Source organism: Octopus bimaculoides, chromosome 12, assembly GCF_046866305.1.
Source record: "Octopus bimaculoides isolate indiv1 chromosome 12, ASM4686630v1, whole genome shotgun sequence".
In the NCBI taxonomy this organism is placed as follows: domain Eukaryota; kingdom Metazoa; phylum Mollusca; class Cephalopoda; order Octopoda; family Octopodidae; genus Octopus; species Octopus bimaculoides.
The window spans coordinates 15,039,945-15,064,944 of record NC_142939.1 but is presented as its reverse complement, the minus strand read 5'-3'; the positions used below and the strand labels follow the sequence as shown (position 1 = coordinate 15,064,944).

The following is a 25,000-nucleotide window of genomic DNA, read 5'->3' as shown; positions in this document are numbered from 1 at the left end:
CATTAATGTTTTACACATTTTAATATTTTTCTCTGTCTCCTTCTCTCCCCCTCTCTCTGTGAGAGCATCTAGTTATGCTTTATGTATCTATAATGTAATCTCTTTTCATTCTCTCTTTCTCTTTATATGTGTGAACATCCAGTTGTCTTTGTATGTATGTGAAATGTCTTTGTCCCTATCTCTTCTTCTCTCTCTCTCCCTCTCTTTTCCTCTTTCGCCTTCTCTTTCATTCCCTCTCTCTTCCACTCTTTTTACCCCTCTCTCACGTTCTGTATCTGTATGTCTATATTTCTCTGCACGCGTGTGTGTACATGAGTGTTTATGGATAGGGGTGAGTTTCCCCCTCTCCCACGCCAAAACATTCTATCGCCAAAGCAGTTCGAATGCCCAGTCAACTGCGCCCAGTCGTCTCCTTCCAATTTTATTTTTATTTGTACCCTTTTAAGGCCTAACCAGGCTCATGGGCCCGGTTTCCCAGTTTCTATGGCGTATGTGTTCCCCCCTCCAACTGGACGGGACGCCAGTCTATCGCAGCTTTACTCAAGAAACAGTGAGAGAAAGTTGGGGTGAAAGAGAACAACAGGGGTCGCTACCACCCCCAGCTGGAGCCTGGTGGAGCTTTAGGTGTTTTCGCTCAATAAACACACACAACCCCCAGTCTGGGAATCGAAACCGCGATCCTCTGACTGCGAATCCGCTGCCCTAACCACTGGGCCATTGCGCCTCCACCGTTTCCTTCCAAACTTAACATAAACACGAGCTAGATTCCTTGCATTATTTTGTTACATCACTTAGTCTTGCGTTCAAATCCAGCCAGTGTCGGCAAGATAAGTAACTGCAAACTACAAAGTCAAGTGAAGCGATTTAATCGGTCACACAACATGTTTACAAATGGGTGGCCCTTTGCTCATAAGAACCTCATGATAACGCAAGCATTCACACCGGAACCCCGGTTTGAGGGTAGCATCTTCCTTGCCTCTCACCAGTCTCGAAAACACTGAAAATTCATGAATCAGAAGCGATCCCTTTCGAAACCGATTGAAAAAAATACCTTTAGTTTTCATCCATTTAGTTCTTTCTCATTCTTATTGCTCATCCCGGATGAAATGAGTCCTAGTTATTGCATTACACTGCAGTCCATTACTTTGCAGTAATCTTTTCCCCGCAACGATTTTGCTCTGTGTGTTTCTAAACAGAATCGATATCAATATTGCTTGGATTTTACCATTTTTATAATGAAACAAAACACACACACACACACACACACACACACACAGATACATTCGCACAGGGAGGCACAAAGAAAAACGCGTATTTCTAAACTGACATCTATTCTGCAGTGCCAAGAAAAATCCGATCTTCTGAAATATTGAATTTCTCAACCTCTAACCACACCTACTCGGAAAAACAAAGTGAATGCGGAATTTGTAACAATAGATATTGTTGGTACGGCCGAGATTCAAGTAAATTCAAATCGACATCTCTAAAAAACAAATTCAATTCTTCTCGTAAAAATGCGGCATCGTCGTCGTCATCATCATCATCATCATCATCATCATCATCATCATTGTTATCAACGTCATCATAGCGTCCAATATTCCATGCTGACATGGATTAAATTAGTCTAAAGTACAGCATATCACTGTTTCCCTCGATCTATAATTTCGTATAGGATATCCAATATCTCTCGGCTACATCACGTGGTCCAGCATATCGTGCATTCAAACACGTATGAATAAACGGGATCATTTATGTTTCTTCCCGCTGTTAATACACTACTGAATATGCATATTATTATTATTATTATTATTATTATTATTATTGTTGTTGTTGTTGTTGTTGTTAAGGCAGCGAACTGGCCGAATCGTTAGAACGTCGGGCGAATTCGCAAGTTATTCCATGTTAAAGTTGTCGTATTTCTGTAATTTCAACCAATCACTGACGTCTATTCAGCTGAATAGAGTTACTGCTGGGCGGTCATAAAAATGTTATTCCCTGTGACATATTTCATCCGGTTTAATCGTAATTTATACGCATATATTATTTATATAATAAATTACGCTGTGCATATCTATGTGTGTAACAATTTTAGAGTTCGGATTCTAGAGTTAGGGTTAGGGTTACGGTTACAGTTAACAGTCTAGTTAGGGTTAGGGTTAGGGGATTAATACGATATACACCGTTACAGCGCTAACTGTTTTCAACTGAATAGACGTCAGTGATTAGTAGAAATTATCGAAATAAGACAATTTTTTACATGAAATAAATTCGAATACAAGATTTTTTTCTGTTCTATAACACAAAATTGATAAGTATACGAAGTTTGAAAGTCTTTCGGTACCAAAAACACTACATAAAACATAAATGAAAACTGGTGCCCCCGTTTTAAAATAGATCCTTATTATTATTATTATTATTATTATTATTATTATTGAATGAGAGAGCAGTGCATGCTATCAAAATGACACTGGGGTAAAATATACGAAGCCCATTATACCCATCATGACTACCCGTCTGATAAGGGTACACTAGAAAAATGCATCACAACCATATGTGCGTGACATGGTGATCTCATATCAATATAAACAGCGTATGGCCATGAAGGTGGGATCCAGTTAGAATTTTCGTCAGGTCGAGTAGCTCATCCCGCTCAAAAGGTCCCTGAATAAGGATTGTTTAAGGATGTTGAACAAAACACCCATGTTTCCAAAGGTGAATTATCCAAACCCCCAAAGAATACCTCTCAACACATGGCTATGATGCTCCCCCACTACTTCTGCTCGTGATCAGAGATGCACATATCGTCAGCCACTAAGGGACATGCTCAGCTGGTTAAGGTAAAAAAAAACAGACAAATAAATCCGTGGTACTGAGCAGAATATTTGCAGAATATTATTAATATTAGAAATAACACATTTCTTTCCCCCGCAAACATAAGGACATAGGAAATGTGTCAAGGCCGACAGGAAGCGGTCCAGCTTCCTAGGGCTAAACAGCAGTAGTATATTCCCTTATTGGGACTGTCACGTTAAGTTGACAATATACAACATTATTAATATTATATTATATATTATATGTTATTAATATTCGATCCCGAAAGGATGAATGGCAAAGTCGACCTCGGCGGAATTAGAACTCAGAGCAGAATATTACTATTATTATTTTCATTATTATTATTATTATTATTATTATTAAGGCGGTGAGCTGGCAGAATTGTTAGCATGCCGAGCACAATGCTTAGCGGCATTTTGTCCGTCATCACGTTCTGAGTACAAATTCGATCGAGGTGGACTTTACCGTTCATCTCTTCGGGGTCGATAAAATAAGTCCTACTTGAGTGCTGGGTCGATATAATTGATATACTCCCTCCCTCGTAGCTGATGGCCTTGCGCAAAAATTCGCAAACATTACTACTACTACTACTACTATTACTAGCATCAGTTTTGGGGCTTGTAAATTTTTTTGATCCCGAATCACTGAAAGTCAAAGATCTCCTTAGCGTTATTTGGACACAGAGCCAAAACAGATATAGGAACGTATTCTGACACCCTAGTGAGTCTGCTAATCGACTGGTTTGTGTATGCATGCATGAATGTATGTATGCATGCATGTATGTATGTATGTATGTATGTATGTGGATGTATGGATGTGTGGATGGATGGATGGATGGATGGATGGATAGACGGACGTATTACATTATCATATATTATCGTATACTGATAATACGTGTGTTTGAAAAACTGAAAAGAGCGGAAAGAACTTAACACAGCACAAAAACCTTGTTCCATAACATTGGTGTTATCCCGGGGTTTCGAAAAGACTTTATATATATATATATATATATATATATATATAGTTGATAATGTTTAATTTATGAAAATCTTTCTTCAAATATTGTCTTTAATGCGAATTTTTCCGACAGTCTTGAGTAAATATCTGTGTGCGTGAGCGTGTGTGCGCGTGTTCAATCTTAATATGCTTGCTGTGGAACAGTGTTGTATTCTTTTCAAATAAATATTAATATTCTTTTTTTAAGCCAGCACACAGTTTAGATTACTATTTGCTGCAATCTTTTACGAAGTTAAAACTAAATAAATTATCCCTTTGGAGAGGCTTTTATAGGAAAAAAAGGTGAAAACAAATTTTTATTATTAAATGAATTTTGCTATCGCTTAGATTGAATATATGGAATTGGTAAAGAGTTTCTGCATTGTACAGAATAAAAATGCAAAGGTCGCATTCACATTAATGGAAGTTTATGGGAAAATGTCACGTAACAAAATCGTTTGCTTTAACTAGTTGTATCTGCAATGAAGCAGAAACTTCCAAATATTCGTGTGAGGGTCAGTGCTTCTAATGATACCCCGAGGATTGTATTCCGTATTCCAAGAAACAAAAACTGTCTCTCATAGACGAAGCAACAGCAATTTTCCTCCCAAAGTTTTGTTCACCGTCGAAGAAAACGATATGGTAAATTAATTCCACTACCTGTTAATGTAAATGATATTGTGTAACAACAACATTTACATGTAACATTCATCAGCAAATTCTTTTGGCTTAGATTTCTATTCTGTCAGTGACGAAGGTAGGAGAATGTTTTCATTTTTATGCTGCGAAAAATATTCATCTCCTTTAAGAATACTAGCAAAAACGGTGAGTAGATGTAGATGGTGTGTTTAAAGTAGTCCCACAACATTCCTATCCACTTTGTGTTTATATGATTTGTGAAGATCGTGCTTTTCCGATTTTCCAATCATATATATATAGGCACTAACATTATTATCTCTCATAGGTATACACTACACACACGCATACACACAAATGTATGCATTGTTTGTATATGTGTATGTATATACGTATATATTTATGTGTATCTTTATTGTATGTCTTATTTTTTACTTGTTTCAGTCATTCGACTGCGGACATGCTGGGACACCTCCTAGAAAGGTTTCCGCTGAAAGAATCGACGTGAGTTTTTAAATTTTTAAAGTAACGCCTAGTACTTTTTCTATCGGTCACTTATACCAAACCACCAAGTTATACACACGCACACACACACACACACATATATATATATTCAACTTGGAAATCCATGGAAAAGAACGCTCAAGAACATTTTAAAATTTTAATTGGGTTCTTAAGCCCAAAACCATGACTCTTTTATATTGCCACGAACATTCATAATTGCTTTTAAAACTATTTCAAAGTGGGACCCTAGCTAGTACGGTGTTTCTTTCAGTTCACGTAAAGCGTATGGAGGAAGATTCAGAATTTATATCATACTGGTCACTATGCGGGAACATATTTTCGTTTTTAGATAACTTATGTTTTGTACCATCTGACGTTTTAGGCCTTTAAATCTTTAGTTGTAACAACTCCAAAGTCACAAGGATTAACAAATTATTTCGATGGCATGTTGATCCGTTACTGTCTGAGCCATTATGGAAATGATTCTGTTTAATCTAGAATCACGAGATATTTTTGTCTGGGTCCAAAGAGATTTACTAAAGATTAATTATTAATCCATGTGAATGGTTGTATCAAGGTATTCATGTATCGTTGATGCATAAATACACCGACCTTTTATGAGTTTATAGATTTTTCTCACATTAAAGCAGGATGATACAAAAAAGGAAATATTAAGTCTTTGGGTGGGGAACGAAGATGTTCCTAAGCATTCTAATTGTTCAAAGAGCTCATATAGCAGTCAAAACAAATGATGGGGAAGAAAATCGGTTTTGTCTATGAAATAGGCATACCTCATTCTTTTTCGCTTTAGTTTTTTGTTATCCTTTAACCCATTACCTCCCATAATTCTATTAACTGGAATTGTTTTTATGAAACTTTGATTTCTAGCATAAAACAGCCTTAGAAACACGCTGGAATGATCAAAATAACATTTCAAAATAACATTTTAATTAGAAATAAGCGAGATATTGGGTGGAAAATTAGCAAACCCCATTTGAATATCAGAGAAATATACCTAGTAGATATAGCAAAAAGGTTAGATATGTGTAAATATTGACAGATAATTACGAAATTTGTAATTTTTAAGTGATCTCATATGAGATCACTGGTAGGTAATGGGTTAATCAGAAAGGATTACACATGTCTCCTTATAGATCCACCGAGAGTGGTGATAGGATGAGCAGAAACCATCCTCAAATCGGAAAGCTGATTTAAATAGTTGCAACAGAATGGACTCTGCTATAATCACCCAGTGTTTCGTTGTAGTTTTTAAACCGGACGACAGATAATATCTGCCACCCAAATTGAACTACAGAAATAAAATTAATTTGTAAAAATTATTCAACTAAAAATAACAATAATACTGATAGAAATTTCGCTACTGCTCCTGCTATTTCCCCTCCTCAAGCTTCCAGTTATACTGTAACATTTTTTATCCTTCACTTGCCAGAGGGCGCTGGGTGTGTCTCGGCAAGTGATTGCAACAAACGTGCAGATTAAAAAATAAATAACAATAATAATATAGATAATGATGATAATGGTGAGTGTATACATTTTTGTATCTCAATAGATTATTATAATTCCAAAATTTGTTATTCTATTTTATTTTATTAGATTATATTTTTAACACCAAATGTAGTTTTGCGGGAATGGTCTTGGCGTTGAAGTGTTCTTATGTTGAATTTTATTGTCTTGGAAATGTCAACAAACCAAGTGGATTAAATATTTGGCAACTTGTTTAAATGTCATTAAATAATCACTGATAGGTCGTTTACCGCTCCGAGATGATGACAGGGATTTCATTTTCAAATAGCCGAATAGATTAGGTATCCGGCAAGCTACTCAAAGGTCATTATGAGCTTTATAATAAGATTTTCTATCTTGTGGTAGAGATTTATTCTCATTGACTTAAAACTATTAAACCACAGCTGACCACCAACACATAAGAGGCACTCAAATGGATGAAGAATCAATGGAATTTGAAATTAGAATGTTACCTGCAAAAGACTGACATCTAAAAGAGATTGTGGCAGAGGATTAAAATAAAATCCATGAAGAGATTTCGGAATTTACTCTGTCGTAGTCAAAGACATGTTTAAGCATTAATAAGATTGGAGAATCATTTACAACATACGAAAGTGTGCAGTCGTTTGTAAAACCAGGAATATTAAATAAGACCATTTTGAGATAACGTAAAATATTAGTATTCGACGCGTAATTTTGTTTGTGCTCAAGAATTCGAGAATTTATATGAATAAATTTACAAGATGAAAGTATGGATGTTGATACACGCGCACGAGAGAGAGAGAGAGAGAGTGGAGATACACGTAGGAATACAGTTATATCAATCTTGAATTTGCATGTCTGTGTTAACTCACGTGTTTTCTCACATATAGCCATTCACACACACACACACACACGCGCGCGCGAGACAATAATAATAGTATACACGTAAAGACATATTTGCATGCATGTTGCATTTACATGTCTTGTATAATACGCACATTTTCTCACACATGTCTACTGACACACACACACACACACGTATGCACATTCATTTATGTTGTTGTTGGCACTCCGTCGCTTACGACGTCGAGGGTTCCAGTTGATCCAATCAACGGAACATCCTGCTCGTGAAATTAACGTGCAAGTGGCTGAGCACTCCACAGACACGTGTACTCTTAACGTAGTTCTCGGGGATATTCAGCGTGACACAGTGTGACAAGGCTGGCCCTTTGAATTACAGGCACAACAGAAACAGGAAGAAAGAGTGAGAGAAAGTTGTGGTGAAAGAGTACAGCAGGGTTCGCCACCATCCCCTGCCGGAGCCTCATGGAGCTTTAGGTGTTTTCGCTCAATAAACACTCACAACGCCCGGTCATGGAATCGAAACCGTGATCCTATGACCGCGAGTTCGCTGCCCTAACCACTGGGCCATTGCGCCTCCACAACACTCATTTATATAGATGCAGAAATATTATTTTAGAAGTGTTATGCACGACGCAGCTCTGTAGACACACTCGGTACACACTCAATCTCGATAATCCCAAATGCAGTTTACCAGGAATTCACGCAACCGTTGTGTAAATCTGAATACTTTTTAGCCATAACAAATCAATTCTTACTTCGCAACAATATGTTATCACAAATTTACAGAGAGAGAAAGAAAGAATCAAGCACTTAATTTCCTCTTCTCGTTATTTTTTTGAATTATTTTTAAGAAGCAGAAACATTTTTTTAAGAATGTGAATATAAAAAGGAAAATTACTGAATAGTAAATACATTAAGACAAAAATAATATAAATAATCTCGAAGTTTGTTTACCGACCATGTTTGCAATAGTAAATACTCTAATTAGTTATCTGATATGACATTGCTATCACAGCTGAAAAAAGATAGTTTACTTTGGTCATTGACTTTCTCACCCAAGGACTACAAATTAATTACCAGAGAGCAAGTGGTGTTCAGTAAACAAGGCGCCAACAGCAAAAGACAAACAAAAGACTGTGATGCTTCGGTATTGCGTTAACGTTACCAAAACATTGTCACGTTATAAACGTTTGCTCCCAAGATGTTACTGGACAACATAAGTGAGGTAAATAACATACTTAACGTAATTTTAACTGCACCATCTATCCATCTCTCCTTCGCTCTCTCTCTCTCTCTCTCTCTCTCTCTCTCGCTCTCCTTCTCCCCCTTCTCTCACACACAAAGAAATTGTTTTCCGAACACTTGTGGAGTTAACTATCTAATGGTAATAAATGGTCGAGTTTACTGTTTATTCTAGTAATATTGCAACTTCTGGATTATGAAAATAGCATTCAGATAAATTAAATATCCTCACACTTACATACACATACATACACATACATACACTTTCTAGCACAAACATACGCACACACACACACAGACGGGGCTTCGAAATATTGCCAGAAGTGAGCGACGTCAGATGGATCACGCCATCTACTGGCAAATTGTCGAGGTTACTGTCAATAAAATTGTTAATATCCAAATCTACACATGAAGAAACTTCTTTCTTTGGTTAATGTTCAGAAATGTTATGCTTCTAAAAACACGTATTCGTATGTATGCATGTATGTATCTATGTATATGTGTGTGTGTGTGTGTGTGTATGTGTGTGTGTGTGTGTGCACGTTAATTTCACGAGCAGGCTGTTCTGTTGATCAGATCAACTGGAACCCTCGACGTCGTAAGCGACGGAGTGCCAACAACAGCAATTTTAATGGCCTACAAATGTATACAATGAGTTTCTCTGCTCTAGGTGTCAGGAAGACACTCCGCAAGAAATGGAAACAACTGAAAGAGGATGATAAATGATGAAATTAATAATCCTTTCTACTATAGGTACAAGACCTGGAATTTGTGGGGAGGAAGATAGTCGATCGCATCGACCCCAGTATTTGACTAGTACTTAATTTATCTACCCCTGAAGGATGAAAAACAAAGTCGTCCTCGGCGAAATTTGAACTCAGAACGTAAAGACAGACGAAATGCTGATAAGCATTTTGCTCGGCATGCTAAGGATTCTGCCAGCTCGCCGCCTTAATAATAATAATAATATTTTCTACTCTAGGCACAAGTTCCGAAATATTGGTGGTGTGGGGGGGGGGAGCCAGTCCATTAGATTGAAGCCAGTATGCAACTGGTACTTAATTTATCGACCCTGAAAGGATGAAAGGCAAAGACGACCTCGGCAGAATTTGAACTCAGAACATAAAGACAGACGAAATACTGAGTACTGAGGCTCATGTAGTCGATTTAACCCCTCCCGCAAAATTACCAGCATTGTGCTAACATTTGAAACCATTGCTATTGGCGTAATGTCTCTACAACAATACTCCGTTAATCCAAATAACATTAATCACAAACTGTAAAGCTTGTAAAAACCAGACGAATATGGTGTTAGCACATTTAACGTAAATATACAAATACGGTATAAAGAGGATTATATTACATTTCTTGTTTTTTTAATCAGCTATGATCGTTCTAATAATCAGTAGAACTATTTTAAACATCAATCGACATGATGGGTTATGCATATAAATTATGTAAATCTATCTAATATGAAAGTTCTACTAATTATTTCTTCATATTGAATTATAAAGGTGAGAAATGATTAGTAGAAGTTTCATTTAATATCATAGGGATTCATATAATTTATATGCATAACTCATCATGTTGATTGATGTATAAAATTCTACTTAAACTCTACTTATTATTCAAACGAGCTTCACTGATTAAAAATATGTATACCATTACTTTCATTCCTTCGTTTACGATGTGTGTGTGTGTGGGGGGGGGGGTACATATATACACGTTTATATAAATGTATGTATGCATATAAGTATGTACGCTGAAATTTATTCATATTTGTGTGACGGATAACGTAGAAGTCGCTTACGTAACTAACATGCATTGCGAAACAGCTGTTAACTAAGAGAATAAAAATCTAATTCTCTCTCTTCTCTTATCTGATCAAGACACACAAGCACACACACACACACACACACACACACACACACACACTCACACACATATTCTATTTTCCATCGATCATTAGACTTCGGCCATGCTGGGGCACCGCCTTGAAGAATTTGTAGTCGATGAATCGACCCCAGAACTTATTTCCTTGAAGTCTGGTATTTATTCTATTGCACACTTATGCTGAACTGCAAAGTTAAGGGAACGTAAACAACCCAACACCGGTTGTTAAGCTGTGGTGAAGGACAAGAACAAACACAACGACACACTTTCAGTTTCCGTCTACCAAATATTAGAAGTCACTTGCCAAAGGAGCCATGCAGTGGTACTGAACCCGGAGCCATGTAACTGGGAAGTAAGCTTCTTACGCCACAGTTGCACCTACACCCCTTCTCTCTCTCTCTCTCTCTCTCTCTCTCTCTCTCTCTCTCTCTCTCTCTCTCTCTCTCTCTCTCTATCTATCTATCTTTCTTTTTATCTACCCATCTGTATATGTGTACGTATGTGTATGTATATATACATACCTCTCCCCCTAATATATATATATATATATATATATATATATATATATAAAGATTGGGTAAGATTGTTTTCATTTAATTGTGCATACTATGGATGTTCTATTAGTGAAGACAGGAGAGACAACTTCATAAGTTAGTACTTAGAGGCGAGACAACCAGATATCGTGCTCATCCATAAAGATGAAAAAGAAGTAAAGATAATAGCTGTTGCAATACCAGGCGATTCGCGGGTGAAATGTAAGGAAACAGAAAAGATTGAGAAATACCAGCCAATTCGCGACAACATAGCAAAGTTATGGGGCATGAGGAAAGTAATAGTGACACCGGTGGTAATTGGAGCATTAGGAGCAATTTCCAAAGGCTTTGAAAAAATATAAAAAATATCGGAGCTGCTGTCAGGCTCGAAGTGATCCAGAAGACAGAACTGTTGGGTACAACTAGCATTCTAAGGAGAGTATTGTCTCTTTGAGTCACAGGAGAAGGCACTACTTGAAACCTTTGGTGATTTGTTGTATCCTGCTTTCAAGTAAAAAATAATCGGTAATAAAGAACTATCCGAGAGTCTTTCAGAATAATAATAATAATAATAATAATAGTAATAATAGTAATAATAATAATGATAATAATAATAATAATAATAAAAGTTAATAGCAAGATAATATGAGAATTAGACATAGAACCGCCTATACAAGATGATTCAATTACTTACTTTTGTGTCATTGTTACGAAATGCAAAAACAAGGAAAGGAAAAATTAGAAAAACTGTAATATGGAAAGTTTAGACTTAATAACAGAAATAGGATTATTGATACATTATATAATAAATTGGAAGTTAAGAGAAACGAAGAGCATGGGTGGGAAAACAAACGGAAAAATCTACTACTGAAATCTGGTATATATCTTATGTGTACGCAAAGGAAGCAGGGTTGGGGGAGTCTGAGACAAATAGAGAACTTATTACAAAGAACTTGTAACAAAGTAACTAGAGTTGTTCTTCAAAAATACCTAAAAGAAAGCAAGTGTAGACTGATTAATATAATAGAAGAATTAGAAAGGAAAAACCACCAAAGACTTTTCTCTGCTTTCTAGTATTTCCTTGTATATAATCTATGAGTTAATTGTACCGAGGGAAAAGAAAAGCTTTAGATAGGAATAAAGTTACAGAAAAATAAAGAGAAAGAAAAGGAATAAAATTCGAAACGAAACGAATCTCAAAAGAATGTTAAATGATAAATGGAGAGAAAAACTTCTCTGACAGTACTCTGGAAGACTGGACACAGTCGAGAACTGTGTCAGTATGAAAAGCCAGCAGTGACACAAAAGCAGAAATGGAAGGTTTGATTTTAGTGGCATAAAATCAATATCTAACGACAAAGAACTACCAAAATTAAAATAATAAAACAAGATGTCTAACGTGAACTGCAGACAATGTAATCAACGTAACGAAACAATCGACCAGTTCATTTCCGGCTGCCTAGTCCTTGCAAAAGACATAATATATCGAGAGACATGAATAAGTAGGTAGGTGTATCTACTCGATAATATGCAGACACTCCCACATGCAAAACTGAATATAAATTCTATTTGCATAAAAATAATTTCCCAGTTTAATTATGATACCCTGAAACATGCTGATCTTTGCTGAGAGACGGGGCCAAAACGAACCGCTCTGAAATCATAAAATCCGGAAAGATATTTTTGAACAGGTTGATGAATATTTCCTTCGGTTCAGGTTAAATTTTCGCTGGGAGACAGAGGTTGAAAAGCTAGTGTACGACCGAAATCCGAAAGGGAAAATAAGCAAGGTTTTATGAGAGTGAAAACGGTACCAATAATAGCTGATACCCTAGTCATTATATTAAAAAAAAAAAAGAAAAAAGATTTTGAGCGAAAATATTTCGAAATAGTTATTGAACTTAGCATTATATTGTTAGTTCCGTATATACTACTCATAACCTTTCAGATCGTCTGCATTACATCTGTCACATCTGTATCTAATCACTCTAGACGCACGTTTAGTAATTCGATTACTAAATAAGCTGAGACTTCAGCTAACAATTTTAGAATGAACATTTAAGAAGAAATGCTTTTCTGAAAACTTGCGATGGGACTATAGATATAGGAGAAATCAAAAAGGACAAGTCTGCTGGTACAATCTTCCCATCCGTTGAAAGGTTTTAACCCCTCGTGCTAAAAATTTCTTCTTTACCGTTCAGTTGGGGAATTATTTAGAAATAGTTCCCCACCCTAAGTATCTATGGGTGTGTGTGTGTGTATGTACGTGTATGCTTGTGTGTGTGAGTGTGTGTATGTGTGTGTGTATATATATATATATATATTTATATATCTTTTATCTTTTACTTGTTTCAGTCATTAGACCGCGGTCATGCTAGGGCACCACCATGAAGAATTTTTAGCCTGGTACTGACGCTATCGGTCTCTTTTGCCCACCCACTTTCGAAACATATTGAAAGACTTATAGAAGAAACTAGCGAAGGGTCAAATAAAATAAACATGGATTCATCCATTTTAGTGAATTATCTTTTTCGTCCAGAGTCATTAAAATTTCAGCGCTAAAAGCAGGACGTCACTCGTGTGGAAAGTCCAAGGGCAAAGATCTGAAATAAAATTGGTTTAAATATTGTGACTTGCACAGCGCACAGAGATATAAAACTGCGATAAAAATTATAGACAAACAGTTACAGGGTATTAACAATAAAGGGGTCTTTCTAACTGAGACAAAGACAAACAGTGGTGGGTGACTCATGAGCACTGCTGGTATCATGCAACTCTATGCAATCTGTTGCATGTTTGGATCGTTGGTCACTAAACCGGCAAACCCACCAAGCGCGAACGGTGAAGAGATTGATTTTAGGACATCCTGCCAAAGCAGCAGATAAACCCAACAAGGCCAACGGCCATCCATTAATGTGTATACAATATAAGTGTGTGCGTGTGTGAGATATGTGTATATTTTTGTATATACAAATGTGCAAGGAAGAAGTGTACTCTTATCTAATCCTTCTTGCTTTTTCTCTTTCTTTTTATTGACGTAAGAGCTTACTACACAACAAGCTTAACAGCTTCAAACGTTTAGAGGGCGGTGGCCGTGTTATACAACCGTTCGGCACAGTAAAATTTGATATGAATTCGCTTACTGCGCAGCCCATTTCTTTTTTTCTAGCGTGAGTCAAGACATAAGCTTCTTACTGCCACAAACACACGGTGACACCTTCACTACAGCAATAGGTATATCCTCGTCTCCGTATCCTATTGAAGTGGTATTGATGCTCGGTAGAGGAAGTAGCGGTCTTTTCAACCTGGCATATGTCTCTCACATCAGGTCCATTACAGGGAGACATTATATCATAGGGCCCATTGCAGGGAGGCAGTATATCTAAAGAGAAAAGACAAAAGAGGAAAAAAAAAGTGTAACAAGTGATGCAGCAACAATAATAATCCTAATTTTTGTCAATATTTTGTCGATATTTCTGGCGACGACGACGACGACGACGACGACGAGAAGGTGGGGAGAGAAAGAAAGGTTGCTGGTTCATCTATATGTGTGTCTCCATGTGTACATATATGTAGTGTGTGTGTGTGTACGACATTTAATATATGGATATGCTTGAAAACAAGTGGGTATATATTATTTTTGTGTGCGTGTGTACGTATCTGCGTATATCTATTGAATGCTTATGTATGTGTAGAATACACACACACACACACACACACACACACACACACACACACATATATATATATATATTACGTATGTGTGTGTATATACATGTACATACATACATTAAAGCACACATACATACGCATATACATACATGCTCGCTATGAAGAGAAAAGGGACAGTACATGTGTGGGTGTGTTGGTGTGAATGTGTGTTTATATACATATATATATATATATATATATATATATATATATATACACATATACATAAATCATACAGGCATACATACGTACGTACATGCATACGTACATACATGCATGCATTCATACAATACATACCTACATACATACATACAAACATACATACATGCATACATACAAACATGCATACATACATACATACATATTTGTTATAAAGACAGAGAGAGAGAGAGGTGGGGAGCATAAAGACATCGTATATCCATAGTTGTTAGAATTACCCTTCAACTAGTGCTTAGTTTTAAATACAACGGATTATAGAAAGCGATTTATCATTTCGTTGTTTCGCATCCAAATTTGTTTTTTTATTTCTGAAATATTCCAGTTTATTACTCCTTCAATCGGAACCTTAATAGGTATTGCAATGTTTGAAAATATTTCAAATTTCATAAAAAGAAATTAAGAATCTGAGTCATATAGCATAATACTTCAATATTTTATGAGTTTCAACATATTTAAACAAGAAGCAATGAAAGAACAAATAATTATCTATCTCCCGTAATATTTGAAACAGCTCTTCTAAGGCATGATATCGCTGACAATAATAATGGTTTCAAATTTTGGCTCCGGGGTCAGCCGTTATTGAGGGGAGGAACAAGTGGCACTTGAATGGTGTCTATTTTACAGACCGCGAAAGGATGAAAGGCAAAGTCGACCTACGTGTAATTTGAACTCAGAATGTAAAGACGGACGAAATACCGCCCGGCGTGCTCACGATTCTGCCAGCCCACCGCCTTTGTTTTTTTCTTTAATGATAATTGTGATGAGGATATGTGTTTATTCAGTATGAGTTCTTGGGGAGGCTACCTAGACCACACTACTTAGAACAAAAGGAAGGACTCAAACGAGAAAATGAAGTTGGCGCCCGTCCGTTTATCAAGAAGTGCACCTTGAGCTGTGCCAACCGAACCTCTGTATTTCCTGTCTAGTTGGGTGCACAGAATAAGAGACGCAGCCTTCATAGCGGACTTCTATGATCTGCGGTGGCTGCAGTAAAAGAGGATGAGGCTGATGTTCCGTAGTAAAAATAATTTTAAATGTCACAAGGAAAAAACAATGGAAAAATCTCAAATACCGACAGTCTCTGTAACAGCATTCAAAAAGCATCGAATGAAGTTCACTTCGATACTATAAGTTAGAAGTTTTGGACAAACTCTTCTTTGTTTATAAACTGTCGGTATTAGCTGCCATTTCGAGCAGACCAGTCGTCGATTTTCTGACTCGGAAGACGTTGTTCATCAACGTAGCTTGCTTTGATTGCAATTTCTAGCATCTTGGTCCCCAGTGTAGCTTGAATAAACATTGCGTGTCGGTAACTTGTTGAACAATCGTGGGTCACCATTGTAGAAGGTTTTGGTTATTAGCCTTTCTCTATTGGGGTCACCATTGCTGGTTCTCGTTGGATGGGTGTGATGAACGATTGTTTGGTTGGGTTAAATTTGGCTGCGTGCTGTTTCCCCATATACAACCGAATCGACTGAGATTTCTAATAAAATCACTTATTTCCACATCACTTTACTATATTTACAGCAGTTATTTATTGACGGCTGTTTTACTGTTTACAAGGAGAGGGACATGAATAGACGTTGTACTTTTGGCTAAGAAATTAACGGCTTTTTATTCATGCTGTGAGAGGCGGGAAAATTAAATGCTCGTGGTGGACCATCGACATCTTTTAACTTTGGATCAAACAGCGAACAAGAAGTCTTTCTCCTCCCGGAACGCTGGTACCTCGCTGTCGTTGAAGCGCGCTTCTATATTCATAGCCATGTTTTAAGGGGAAAATGATGGAAAATTCCACAAAACTACACACGATCGAACGATCGCTGCAGAAATATGGTTGGTTAGAATTCAAAACAAGTTACCTGATATCCTGTCACCTATTTCTCGTTACCAGGCTCACAAAGTTTCGATTCTAGGCTTCGCTACAGCAGTATTAGTCATGTGGACAATAAGAGTTTTGACAGCCAGTCTTGTACCGTTACAGAGATTTGGTGCGTCCAAATCCCATTGCAGCGTATTGGGTGCTCTGGTCTTCCGTTGCAGATTGTGAAACAAGGACACCAATGGAACGCAGAGAATTAAGAAACACTGTTAGATAGGTGGTAGCATAGTTAACTTCAGAGCGAACAGTAACTGTGTACAGCAGCTTTTTCCTGGGCGAAAATCATGCTGATTGTTAGCAAACAAATTATTCTCTTTAAAAAACGTGATCGGCTTTTCTCTAATAATCCGTTTCATGACTTTGCTGATGAACGTAATAAGACAGATAAGTCTGTAATTTCTAGCATCTACTCTGCTTTCTCCTTCATGCCAAGGGTATATTAATGCCATCCTTCAACATTTAAAGAGATTTCTAACTTGATGAGAAACTTCCTTAAAGTATAGGGAGTGGATTATCTAAAGCCTGTTTACATGTTTTTAGGAGGCTTGCTAGAAATCCACTGGGGCCTGTGGATGTTATCAACGGTCGATGTTACATCTTCCGCATTTATGTCCAAATAATCGATGGTTACCCTTTTCCTTTGTAGAACTGTGGTGTCGATTCTATATTCTCGATAGTCCTCGTCTCTCTTGTGGTCTTCTTGCCTTATATTGACCGTTTAACCGATTCAAAATTTTTGCTCAACGTTTCCTAAGAACATTCCATTTTCTAGCAATTATATATTTTTTTTTCATTCTCAAACATATCTAATGCACAAGGCTTACTTTATCGACATAAACTGCTCGAGATTTATGGCATTGTCAGGCGTAGAGAAACTTTCTAGTTCCTTCCGTGTCAGGATTTCTTCTGGAATGGATTTCCAGTCAGTTTTGCGAAAGTTGGACAAAGCTCGAGTACATCTTGCACAGCGCGTATCTGCGATTTCCCCCGACTATACATCTTAAATTCTTAAAAGAAAATCGTCGGTCACTTTTACTGTAATGCGTTTTTTGCATGACATTATTGCCCAAAGTTGCGGTGGTCTTTTCCGTAGGCTTTTCTTTCCACGGATAAATCTAATCTGTTCCCCCTTTTACATTATAACGTTTCTGTGATACACGATTCCTATTGATCGGCTTCTTCCTTTTTTGTTTTTCCACGATCCTTTTTGATCGAAATTCTACCCCCTTCCTTTTTTACTTTCCTTCCCAAAAGAAAAGCTCTTCTTTGTATTTTGTCACTACTGTGTTCAGCCCTATGTGGCCAATAAAGACACATATCTATCTATCTATCTATCTATCTATCTATATATTTCTGTGTGTTCGTATGTGTGTGTGTGTATGTGTTTTGTTATTAACAATCAAATTAAAGGTTGTCTCAAGGGTCGAAAGAAATCTACCCCAGGACTTATTTTTACTAAGCCTAGTATCTATTCTATCGGCCTATTTTGCCGAACCGCTAAGTAACGGGGACATAAACATACCAGCATAGGCTGTCAAGCGAATGCGGGGGGGGGGGGGCAACAAACACACATACACACACATAAATACATACATACATATATATATATATATATATATATATATATATATATATATATATGACGGACTAATTTCAATTTCCGTCTACCAAATCCACTCACAAGGCTTTGGTCGGCCCGTGGCTATAATAAAAGACACTTGCCTAAGGTTCTGCTATATATGTGTGTGTGTGTGTGTGCGTATTTATGTATGTATTTATGTATGTATGTATGTATGTATGTATGTATACTCATGTTTTCTGTTCTATTTGCCTCTTTGCATCACCAAACTTATGTGTGTGTCTGTGTGTGTGTGTGTGTATTCATTTATATATTCATATATACATACATACATACGCATATACTTTTAACCATTTATACATACATACACACAAACACTCGCGTGGGCACGCACACACATACACGTGTATACGTACACATCCGTGTGTGCGTGTGTGTGTGTGTAGAAAGAAACTGAAATGTTTGTTATTGTTGCTGTTGTTGTTGTTGTTGTTATGGTTGAGCCCCAAATCTTACCTAGATTTATTGACCGATCAAACACACGTGACCATCCTCGTCCTTTTCGGGTCATATTTCGCTACAATATCTGTCCTGTTTTTTCTTTTTAATATTTATTTGTATTTCTATCAATATTATGTGACTTGTTTTTATTTCGAATTGGGTGCTATTTCTAACAGGTCGAATTGCCTGTCTAGGGGTTTCAGGTGACACTTAATAACTCCTTCACCTCCCACAACCTTTCTCTCTCTACCCCCTCTCTTTTTCTCTATCTCCCTCCCTCCCTCCCTCACTCTCTCTAATTTCGCCACTCCTACCACTACTGCCACCTTTATCATTACGACCGGCTGCTTGCGTCAAGCGTCACGTCACGTCACGTCACGCTGAAAGTATCAATCGATATATCGATCAGAGGTGTTTGTGTGTGTATGTATGTGTGTATGTATGTGTGTATGTATGTGTGAATGTGTGTCTATGTGTGTTTGCCAACAGACTAGCCAGCCAGCCAGCCAGCCAGCCAAGCAATTAAACCACCTGCCGTCTCGCCAACCAGGTAGACAAGCAACTGTCTATATAATAATGTATTTACTCTCAGGGTAGAACCGAATTGTATTGACAGCTTGCTAGCTTACTTGCTCGGCGAGTTGCTTGTTTACTTAGTTGCCCGTAATTGTTGGAAGGCTAGCTGGCCGTATGTATGTATGTATGCATGCATGTATGCATGTATGTATGTACGTATTGATGGATGGATGAATGGATGGATGGATGGACGGATGGATGGATTGGCGTGTTCCTCAACCTTCAGTTTTGCTTTCACCTCCGTCAACGTATTGGCTGTTGCATACTTAGCTTTATTAACACCAATCTCTCTCTATCCCTCCTTCCCTCCCTCTCCCTTTATCTCTCTCTCTCTCTCACTCTCTCTCTCTGACCCCCTCCCTCTCCTTTCCACTCTTTCTCCTTATTGTTTAGCCCTAGCTCATCCATACCTTACTGAGAGCAAAGTTAATGTTCAGAAAAAGTATTACAGCCAAAACCACCCGTTCATTCTATCTCTCAGGCATATCTAGGACTACACTACCAAATGTATCCTCTTTTGAAAGACAGCAGAATGTAATCTAAAGGAAACTAAGCTGCTATTTTCTAGCAGGTCAAGACACAATTTAAAAGATCTCACATTGCTTTCTCCCTTTTTAATTTTGTACTTTTTTCTTGGTTCTGATTCTTATTTTATAACCTCCCATTCTTCACTATTGTTTATTGTAATTTGGGAAGTATATTTGCCACTTAAATGCAGCTAACCACTAAGGGTGAATGCTACTGTAGCTTGTAGCCCCAGGAGAACATCTCCTCCAGCTGGCTATTGACACACTTTCCGTGCCCTGTCGGTATTTGCAAAGGGAAGTCATCCTTCCCATCGTCGATCTGACGTGATATGCACGGACCCGGGTTTCTGGGTATTTACCCTTCGTCAGCATGTGACAATCACCGATCTTCGATGCGAAGGGCTCCCAATGCAAATACATTTTCCCATTAAAATTGCTGGCAGAATTGTTTTTATTTTTGTTGTTGTTAATAATTTTGATTCTTTATTGGTGTATCACCAATCATTATGGTTCTTTGTCATCCTTTGTATGGTCCAGCATCTTGAGGTTAGTCTTCGTCAGCCTTCTTCCTCCACAAGTTCCGTCCACTTCAAGAGCTCAGCTTTTCTTTAAACCACTGACATTCTCCATAGACCTCACGGGCCCTCATCAGAGCAGTTTTCTCTCTTGCTCCTTACATGGTATGCAGTGGTGTGTGGTGGTTGTCATACTGGGTCTGCTGCTACACACAATGCTACCAAATTTCAAGCAGTGGTATAACAAAAGCTATAAATTAGATGTGGGATTAAATTAATGAGCAAGATTAATATTTATAATGAATTTCCCACTGTGTGGCACCTTGGGCAAGTGTCTTCTACTATAGCCTTGGGCCAACCAAAGCCTTGAGTGGATTTGGTAGGCAGAAACTGGAAGAGGCACGTTGTAATATATATATATATATATATATATATATATATATATATATATATATATATATATATATGTAAGTGTGTGTATATGTTTGTGTATCTGCGTTTCTCCCCCCAACATCACTTGACAACTGATGCTGGTGTGTTTATATCCCCCGTAACTTAGCAGTTTGACAAAAAAGTCTGATAGAATAAGTGCTAGGCTTATAAAGAATAAGTCCTGGGGTTGATTTGTTCGACTAAAGGCAGTGCTCCAGCATGTCCGCAGTCAAATGACTGAAACAAGTAAAAGAGTAAAAAAGTTACCGTTTTTTATGGGTGGGCAGTGCACACCAAGCACACCCGGAATGTACACCCTGGATATTACACCCAATTTTTCTCCCATTTATACACACATTTCACATCCAGTGGACCATGCTCACTTCATTCCTCTACATCTATTCCAAATTTAACTCATTTAAGGTCCACATCTTACTATCATGCAGCATTACAGTTCTTACCCTAACATCATACAACTTGCCCTTCATTCTAAGAATGAAACTGTGTTACGGCTCACAGATCTCTTCCCACTCTGTTCTAACTCTGTCAACAATGCTTTCGGCACATCCTCCTCTGCTGATAATTAGATTTACCAATGCGGAAAAGCAATTAGTTTCATTTAAGGAGTCTTCTCAGAACCTCTTCAGTTACTGATAATTTCACCTGCGCACCAGACACATAGGAATTCTAAATTCTTTGACAGTCTAGCTCCAGGTTTGGCTTCCATTTCTGCAATCATTCAACCATTTTTGGCCTGTGGATCCCTTTGATTCCTGTTCTATTCTATTGGACCCTCATAACCATTTGATTTTTTTTTTTCAAAAGATCCTATTGCATTTTTATAAGTTAAAATTATTACCAATTGTATTAAAAGCTATTAAAGCATTTTCTGTATTTTAGAAGTTTAACCAATTTATTTCACATGAATTTTAACAAAATCTTTAAATGGACCCCACAAGGACCATATGGATCCCAGTTGAGAACAACTCACTGGTCCATAGTTTCTGCTATAAGAACAGCATATAGAAACTTCCTTATGCAGCTGGTCTTGAACTCCTTTCATCATCATCATCATCAACATCATCCTCATCATCATCATCATTTAGTGTCTGTTGTCTATGCTGGCATGGGTTGGATGGTTTAACCAGAGCTGGCAAGCTGAGGGACTACACCAGACGCCAGTCTGTTTTGACATGTTTTCTATGGTTGGATGCCCTTCTTAATACCAACCATTCCAAGAGTGTAATAGGTGCTTATTCATCCACTTTATTCACTGTATTTTCTTTTCAGTCTTCTTTCTCCTATTATTTCTTCTTCTCTTCTTTTCTCTTCTCTCTATCCTTTGACTTCATCTTCTCCTCACTTCTTTCTTCTGTCTTCCTTATCTATCTTTTATCTACGACTGCTTCTGCCATCATATTTCTGTCTTTTAATTCTTCTTTTCTCTACCGTTTTCTTCTGTTTTCTCTCTCTCTTTCTCTCTCTCTCTCTCTCTCTCTCTCTCTCTCTCTCTCTCTCTCTATCTCTCTCTCACCCTTTCTCATTTCTGTCTATTCCTGTCTGTTACTAATTATGTGTCCTCCTTGGGCAGCGGATTGCAAGAATCATTAGAGCAAGGTACAAAATACCATATACCTATTCATTCTGACTCTTTGTGTTCTGAGTTCAAGTTCAAATCCCACCAAGGTTAACTTTGTCTTTATCCCCCCCTCCCTGCAGAACTGATATAATTAAGTCCCTTTGAAATACTGGGATTGATGGTAACAACTAGCTTCTACCCCTAAATAAAAAAATTATTATCATTATATTTGTAATCATCAGTTACTCTCCCCTCACACACTTATGAAAGCATCTGCTCTCTCTCCTCTTCTCCTACCATGGCCATCTGTTTGAAACCTCTCTTATACTCACCTTCTTGTGCCTTGAGATCTTGCTCTGGTACTCCATCAGTACCCTCTTTTATCTTCTTCTCGACTATTCCCATCCACCCTTAATTAATGTTGGGTAGACTTGTATCTTCTCTATGACAAGACACTTGTGCTTGTCCCTCTATTGTAACTTACGGAGTCAATAAAATAAATACCAGTTGAGTACTGGAGTCAATTTAATCGACTAGCTCCCTAACTCAAAATTCCAGGTCTTGTACCTTTAGTAGAAAGGATTATTATTATTATTATTATTATTATTATTATTATCATTTTCTTTCAGTTCTGTTTCCATTTCTTGTCTTTCTGACACTTATGGCAGTGAAGCTCACTGTATACATTGGCAGGCCATTAAGATAAACACATCAGATTGTTCATTTACAAAGTCGTGATGGAGAAAGAGGGGAAGAAAGACAGAGAGAGGGAAAAAAATTAAAAAATAAGAAAGTAAACAAAGAAAATAAAGGGGAAAGGGAAAGAAAATTCACAATGACAATGCTCTTCTCAGTACGCATGACATACCAGTTAAGACAATCTTTTGCACTTCCTGAATGGATGGTAAGCCAGGAATCATTCTTAAATAGTTTTTGATTCTTTTTTTGATCATTCCAAGTGCTCCTACAATCATTGGCATTGTAACTGACTTGAGATGCCACATATTTTCGATTGCAAATAGCAAATCTTTATATTTTCTGAGCTCATCTAATTTTTTGCCAAGATATTATGGTCACAGGGTATGCTCATGTCAATCAATAAACGGACTTTATTGTTTTGGTCTTTCACAATTATATCTGGTTTATTTGCTTTGATGGTCCAGTCTATACATACTGGGAAGTCCCAAAGAATCATTACATTATATTATTATTATTATTGTTGTTATTATTATTATTATTATTATTGAGTGAGAGAGCAGTGCATGCCATCAAAGTGACACTGGGGTAAAATTTACGAAACCCTGCATACCCATCATGACTACCTGTCTGATAAGGGTACACCAGCATGCATCACAACCATATGTGCGTGACATGGTGATCTCATATCAAAATAAACAGCGCATGACCTCACAGGTGGAGCCTAGTTAGAATTTTCTTCAGGTCAAGGAGCCCATCCCGCTCAAAAGGTCCCTGAATAAGGTTTGTTTAAGGATGTTGAGCAAAACACCCATGTTTCCAAAGGTGAATTATTCAAACCCCAAAAAATTCCTCTCAACACATGACTATGATGCTCCCCCACTACTTCTGCTCATGATCAGAGATGCACATATAGTCAGCCACCAAGGGACATGCTCAACTGGTTAAGGTCAAACAACTGACAAGCAAATCTGTGGTATTGAGCAGAATATTTGCTGTAGCCCATCTTTTATACCAAGACAAAACAATGTACATGATAACACTTCCAATCAATTAAGATCAGAAGCCATGAGAACCACTGCCCAGTACTGCATCTAGGCATTTATTATTATTATTATTATTATTATTATTAAGGTGGCAGAGTGGCAGAACCATTATTAGCATGCCAGAGTAAAATGCTTCACGCATTTCACCTGACCTTACATTCTGAGTTCAAACGATGCCAAGGTCTACTTGACCTTTCATCCTTTTGGGTGTCAATGAATGAAGTATCTGATGAACAGAAGGGTCAATCGGATCAACATTCACCCACCTGCTAAAATCACTGGTCTTGTGCAAGACTCTGACCTCATTATCGTTATTACTTTTATTATTATATAAAGGCAGCGAGCTGGCAGATTCGTTAGCATGTCAGGTTAATTGCTTGGCAGCATTTTGTCCCTATTTATGTTCTGAGTTCAAATTCTGTTGCGATCAACTTTGCCTTTCATGGCACTCTGCCTTCATGGACCCCAGTATTCGACAGGTACTTATTTTGTTGACCCTGAAAGGATGAAAAGCAAAGTCAACCCTCAGTGGAATTTGAACTCAGAACATAAAGGCAGACGAAATGCCGCTAAGCATTTTGCGCAGAATACTAACAATAAGTACCAGTTGAGCACTGGGGTCCGACCTTACTCTCTGCTCCCAAACTGCAGGCCTTGCGCCAGAATTTAAAATCAATAGTAGTAGTAGTAGTAGTAGTAGTAGTAGTAGTAGTAGTAGTAGTATTAACAGC

General features: G+C 37.5%; 1 protein-coding gene across 1 annotated transcript in view; it reads left to right on the top strand.

Annotated features, from left to right (window-relative positions):
* The first annotated feature begins 4,906 nt into the window (after nucleotides 1-4,906).
* Nucleotides 4,907-25,000, top strand: part of LOC106874489 (uncharacterized) — a 408,363-nt gene continuing 388,269 nt past the window's right edge. The window contains exon 1 of the mRNA XM_089360831.1: nucleotides 4,907-4,968. The gene's annotated coding sequence lies outside the window, so the exon portion shown is untranslated. The remainder of the gene's footprint in view (nucleotides 4,969-25,000) is intronic.